General features: G+C 42.5%; 1 pseudogene; it reads right to left on the reverse strand.

Annotated features, from left to right (window-relative positions):
* Nucleotides 1-3,202: 3,202 nt before the first annotated feature.
* On the reverse strand, nucleotides 3,203-5,516 carry LOC122738719 (annotated as a pseudogene).
* Nucleotides 5,517-6,306: the final 790 nt, after the last annotated feature.

Raw genomic sequence — 6,306 nt, forward strand, 5'->3', positions numbered from 1 at the left:
AATCTGGCCTCAGACACTTAACACTTACTAGCTGTTTGACCCTGGGCAAGTCACTTAACCCCAATTGCCTCACTTAAAAAAAAAAAGAGAGAGAGAGAGAATATCAGTATAAACTTAGTGACATTTGTTTATTTTTATTTGTATCTTTATTCAGAACTTAACAAATACTAAATAAAATTAGCATTTCCCTTTACTAAGCAGAACAGATTGAGGAGAAATGCCATTTCATCATCTACTAATCTCTTGCCTTTGGAGAAAAGGGAGAAATTCTCAAGCCTATCTCCCTTACCACCCTTGGGGTATTATACTATATTTGACTAAGTATTAGGGTATACAATATCACAAAAATGTAGAAAAAATATTAAATACATCCTTTAGTGACCACAATAAAATTATATTAAACTGAAGGCTTTTTCAGAAAGAAAAATCAATTGGAAACTAAATAATTATCTGTCACACTCATTCTCTCACCCATCTTCAGTCTCTGTCTACTGAATGCTTCCCTGTTGCTTATAAACATGCCCATGTTTCTCTATCCTCAAAAAAAAAACCCAAAACATTTCACTTAATATTTCCACTCCTACTGTAGTCCTATAACTCTTTTGTCCTTTGTGGCTAAACTCCTTGAAGTTATCTACAATAGGTACCTCCACTTCCTCTCCTCTCACTCTTCTTAACTCCCTACAATTTGGCTTCTGATGTCATCATTCCACAGAAACTGTTCTCTCCAAAGTTATTAGTTATCTCTGAATTACCAAATCCAATGATCTTTTCACAATCCCCATTCTTCTTGACCATTCTGCAGACATTGGTGATCACTCTCTTTCTTCTACTTGACAATCTCACCTCTCTAAGTTTCTAGGATACTATTCTCTGCTGGCTTTCTTCTAACCTATCTCACTGTTCCTTTTCAGTCTTTGCTGGATCTTCATCCAGGGCATTTCTATTAACCAGGGGCAACCTACAGGGATTTGTCTCTAGCCTTCTTCTCTTTGATGATCTCATCAGCTCCCCATGTTTCTCTGTTTTAATGATTCTTTTTTTTTTGGGGGGGGAGGTGAGGCAATTGGGGTTAAGTGACTTGCCCAGGGTCACACAGCTAGTAAGTGTCAAGTGTCTAAGGTTGGATTTGAACTCAGGTCCTCTTGACTCCAGGGCTGATGCTCTGTCCACTGAGCCACCTAGCTTCCCCTCTAATGATTCTTAAATCTATCTATCCAGGCCCAACACTATTGATCTCCTAGTTCTCCAGGCTTGCAACCTAGGAATTATCTTTGACTCCTCAGTATTTCTCAATCTTTTGCTAAGGTCTGTCATTTTTACCTTTGCGACATCACTTGATTATACCCCTTTCTCCTCTGATACTGCCACCACTCTGGGGCAGGTCCTCATCAGTTCCTCCTTGGACTATTGCAAGTCCAAGTGTGGGTCTGCCTGCCATAAGTCTCTCCCCACTCCAGTCCATATTCAGCCACCAAAGTGATTTTCCCAGAATTTCCTCAAGTCAGTTCAACTATGTCACTTCCATACTCAGTAAACTCCAGTGGTTCCCTATAGCCTCCACGATGAAATATAAAATCCTCTGTTTGGCGTTCAAAGCCCTTCATGACCTAGCTCCTCTGCCTACCTTTCCAGGGATCTTATACCTTACATTGCACCGCCCTGCCCCACCCTACCACCCCATAGGCATAATCTTTAATCCAGGGACACTGGCTTCCTTGTGTTCCATGAACAAGACATTCTATCTCTCAGATTTGGGCATTTTCTCTGGCTATTTATCCTTCATGCTTAGAATGATCTCCTGTCTCATCTTTACCTCTTGGATGCCCCAAGGTTATAACGAGTCCCAGCTAAAATCCTACCTTCTACAGGAAGACTTTGTGCCTGCCCTCTGTTAAATATTTCCTGTTTATCCTGTCTATAGCTCACTTGTTCATATTTGTTTGCTTGTTCTCTCCCCCATTATATTGGAAGCTCCTCTTCTTTCTATTCCTGGCACTTAGCATAATTCCTGGCATATAGAAGGCCATTAATAAATGCTTTTTGATTGACTGACTGACCATTAAAGTGAAAAAAGAGATAGTATCTCTAAACTTTTTGGATGCTGCTTGATCAGGCCTTAGGGGAAATTTTATATCTTTAAACATTTTATATCTTTAAACATTTTCATCAACAAAAGATAGAAATAATTTTTTTGGAGTCATGTAAAACTTTCTCCTTTTATGTACATCTGGTCTCCAGTATCTTCCTGGGCTCAGGCACCTCCATTACAGAGAAAGGTCAGGATAGGATCCCTGTCAAGAAGAGAGCAACAATTACAACAAGATGGAGTACACATAGTCATTTCTTTGGAAATCATTTCGTAATTCTTCCTATTACCTGCCCTCTCTCTTCCCTGCAAAGACCTGTTATCCTGTCCCCCAGCGGCAGAATTCATTCACACACATTTATTCTGTTAACCACAATGCCATGTATGGTCCAATGTGGACAGAACCATAGCTGTCCTTTTCCCCTACAGACAGAGTAGAACAAAGACAAGAGATGAGAAAAGTAAGACAAGAATCTAATTCAAGGCCCTAGGAAGAGGAATACCCAATCCCTGTAAGACTGTAATATTCTCCCCTAAGGCCATGAACATTATTCTCCACATAGTAGCTATTTCAAAAATGTCTATTGATTTTAATTAAATTGATCCCCTCTCAGGGGCAGCTAGGTGGCACCAGTCCTGGATTCAGGAAAACCTGAGTTCATATCTGGCCTCAGACGTGTGACACTTACTAGATGTGTGACCCTGGGCAAGTCACTTAACCCTCATTGCCCCACCAGCCCCCAAAATTCATCTCCTCTCTAGGCTCTGAGTAATCATCACCACACTGAACTTCAATGAGCCATCCAAAGTATAAAAACTGAGAAAGTTTTAAAAAGCAAAGTTAAATTTTTATCAAGTGTACCCAAGAATCCAAAGTGCTCAACAAGGAGAGATTGAGGGTATCAAAATCCCATTAAGAAAGTATTGTCTCTCTATGGTTCAAGAACATCACCTACTTAGTCTAGGCATGTAACAGGCAGCCCACCTATGTGTAGAGCATTAATTGGTATATTTAGGAAGGACACATATCCATTGATCCATTTTCAACCTTCATATACTTTTGTGAGAAAGGGACAAAGTATCTAGGCCAATCTCTATACTGCTGTCTTCTCTTTAATCCAGTTCCCAAGCATGGGGACTGTTACAGCTCACCAAATCAGACAGAGGGCCCCCTGAGTAGGCATCAATGCCCCCACTGAGGAAGCTCACACAAATTAATTGAGGTTACCTGCTGGGGCAGCAAGCACTAGCAAATGGTCTGATTGATTACCTAGATCTCTCCCTTCAGTAGGATCAATGCCTAATGCTTCCTTCCTTAATGTGCTTCTAGTCTGTTACTCAGATGGTCTTACCTGGAGGGAAGGTGTGAGATGCATCTGGTAGGCAAAAAGGCCAAACTACAGAGCTAGACTAGATGGATTTGTCCAGTTACAGCACAGTTGATACCATAATCGAAGGTCACTGAAGATCTGTTTGAATTATCTTTGCATACCTAAGGAACTGCATTTACTCTGGTCATGCAGACCTAGGTAGACCTCTTCACATAGTGGGGTCAGGGTCTCTGAAACCCAACTCATCAATGAAACAATGGGCTGCAGAGACCAGCTAGATGGGGATTAGTGATGCCCCTGCAGCTGTGACCCTGGCCCTCTGCATGGAGGCTTACCTGTCATGGCCACTCTCCTTCATCTGAGATCCTTGGCAGTCTACTGAATGACTTGAGCTCACAATCACAGTCCTTTTTATGAGCCATTGCTACAATCCTTCTTCCTGTCACAATGAATTTACCTTGTTCATATATAATCAGTTGTAGCACTTACATGTGTGTTTTGTGCAGGGGACAGTCCAAACACTACCACACTCAGCTTAATCATTTTTGTCTCCACGGTTATTGTGCTTATTCTATTTCTGGCTCTTGGAGATGCATTTCTGATTGCCACATTTTAAGGTCTGAGCTGGGCAGCAAAGTTTATTCTTGCAAGTGAACCTGGTGGATTGAAACCTGTGCTGGAGGTGATCAGTGAAGTCTATGCAGTCATCCCAGCCATCACAGCAAGGTGTTACTGATAACAGCATCCCATTTTGCCAATGAATACGTATCAGGGCAGGGGATACTGCAGTTGTAGAAGAGATACTCTCTAAGGAACCCTGTGGCAGTGTGGGACTCATTTGAATAAAAACAGGTAGTGATCCTGTTCTCTTCTTTCCACATAGTGCTTCCTCATTGATGTCCACATACAAAGGTTCACATGCCCACGGTTTTGTGAAGTTCCATCAGATACAAGAGTTTGAAATGAAAAAATCTTGACATTTTGGTTACTGGGGACTTTGATGTTCCATGTACAATCAGTATTGAGGGGCTAGTGGCCTGGGTAATAGCTAACATGATTGCACTCTTTCTAGGCAACTTCCACAGCTTGTCAAGTTGGGCAGCTGGAAGACCTCATCCTCAAAATCAGGGCATTGGGGCAGCTAGGTGGCCCAGTGGATAGAGCACCGGCCCTGGAATCAGGAGTACCTGAGTTCAAATCCGGCCTCAGAAACTTAACACTTACTAGCTGTGTGACCCTGGGCAAGTCACTTAACCCCAGTTGCCTCACTAAAAAAAAAAAAAATCAGGGCATTACTGCATAATGGTGGTAATGAGCATAACAAGTATGACATTCTGAAAGGAAAGGAACTCCAAGTTGTAAGGGGGAGGAGAAGTGCTACACAGTGCACCACATCTCAAGATTCCAAGGGACTCAGGGAGTCATATACCATGACCACATCACTCCTCAGTTCATCTTATGGTGGGACATCAACATCAAAGCTTTGGAAGGTGAGGCTCAGGATCAGGTAAACATTTCCTGAGGAACCCTCTGGCAGCAAACAGGGACTTAATAGTGGCTGTCTAGAAATCCTCAGGCATTGAAGTGGGTCATCTTCCCAACTCAGATATAGAGGGGAAAGCTGTGGTCATCTTGTCTGTTCTGTTCTGACCCTAGTTGGGAAAGCACATTTGAAGCTAGGCTGAAGATCCAGAACCTGGGACATATTCTTTTGCTGTGGCCTGCTCAGGCTCCCCCATCTCAGAAGGGCAACACTGAACTCTGCACTGAACACTGAACCTCACAGCAAGCTGTTACTCCAGATTCTTTGCAGAAGGGCCCAAGGGCTGGCTTCACATTGTATAACACTTTTAGTGCTTCCTTTCTATTGCTGGCCAAAATTGGAGTTTTTATAGTCAGCTATAAAGTCCTGATCTATAATCTTCCCAAAGCCTGTACATTCTGATAATTAAAATACCATACAAGATTCCAGCCATGAGGGAGAGCAGGATAAAGGTCACCAATGCCAGCAACACAGCCAAGTTCTTTGGCCCTCACTTTTCCATCTTCCTTGAATTGTTGGCTGGTAAGAATTCCACTTCTTCAAAGCCATTCATATTCTGGGCCTGGTGACTCTACATGAGCTTGGTGCTGAGGTCCTTCTTGCTGTCTCCACCCTTCAGAGAACAGTTGCTTTTCATGATAGAGATGCCTTAGTGATAGAATCAGCCACTCCTTAATGGAGAGCTGGTTCCCATAGTTGTTGGGGCTGTGGATTTTGCAACAATCACCTGATCCAGGGACATAGAGGAAAGGGAAAGAGGGTAACCCCAGGGCTTCCAGCTCCAACTCCAGCTCCTCTCCCCTTCCCAAGGTGACTGCACTACAAGGGGCCACCCCAAATCCCAGCTCCAGGGAGGAGCTCTCATTTCACTCTCACTCTCACTTTATTTGTATTTTTTTTTTTGGTGGGGCAATGAGGGTTAAGTAACTTGCCCAGGGTCACACAGCTAGTAAGTGTCAAGTGTCTGAGGCCTGATTTGAACTCAGGTCCTCCTGAATCCAGGGCCAGTGCTTTATCTACTACGCCACCTAGCTGCTCTCTCATTCTCACTTTAGTTCTGAAACAATTATTAAATGAAAAGTTAAATAAATTGAAAAGGACATTAATATTGATAATTTTAAAAACTAATTTTCTTTTTTTTTGTTTGTTTTTTTGCAGGGCAATAAGGGTTAAGTGACTTGCCCAGGGTCACACAACTAGTAAGTGTCAAGTGTCTGAGGCCGGATTTGAACTCAGGTACTACTGAATCCAGGGTCAGTGCTTTACCCCTGTGCCATCTAGCTGCCCCAAAAAACTAATTTTCAATAAACAATGTCAAATAAAAAGATAGGAGAGAAGTTACA

Source organism: Dromiciops gliroides, chromosome 2, assembly GCF_019393635.1.
Source record: "Dromiciops gliroides isolate mDroGli1 chromosome 2, mDroGli1.pri, whole genome shotgun sequence".
In the NCBI taxonomy this organism is placed as follows: Eukaryota; Metazoa; Chordata; class Mammalia; order Microbiotheria; family Microbiotheriidae; genus Dromiciops; species Dromiciops gliroides.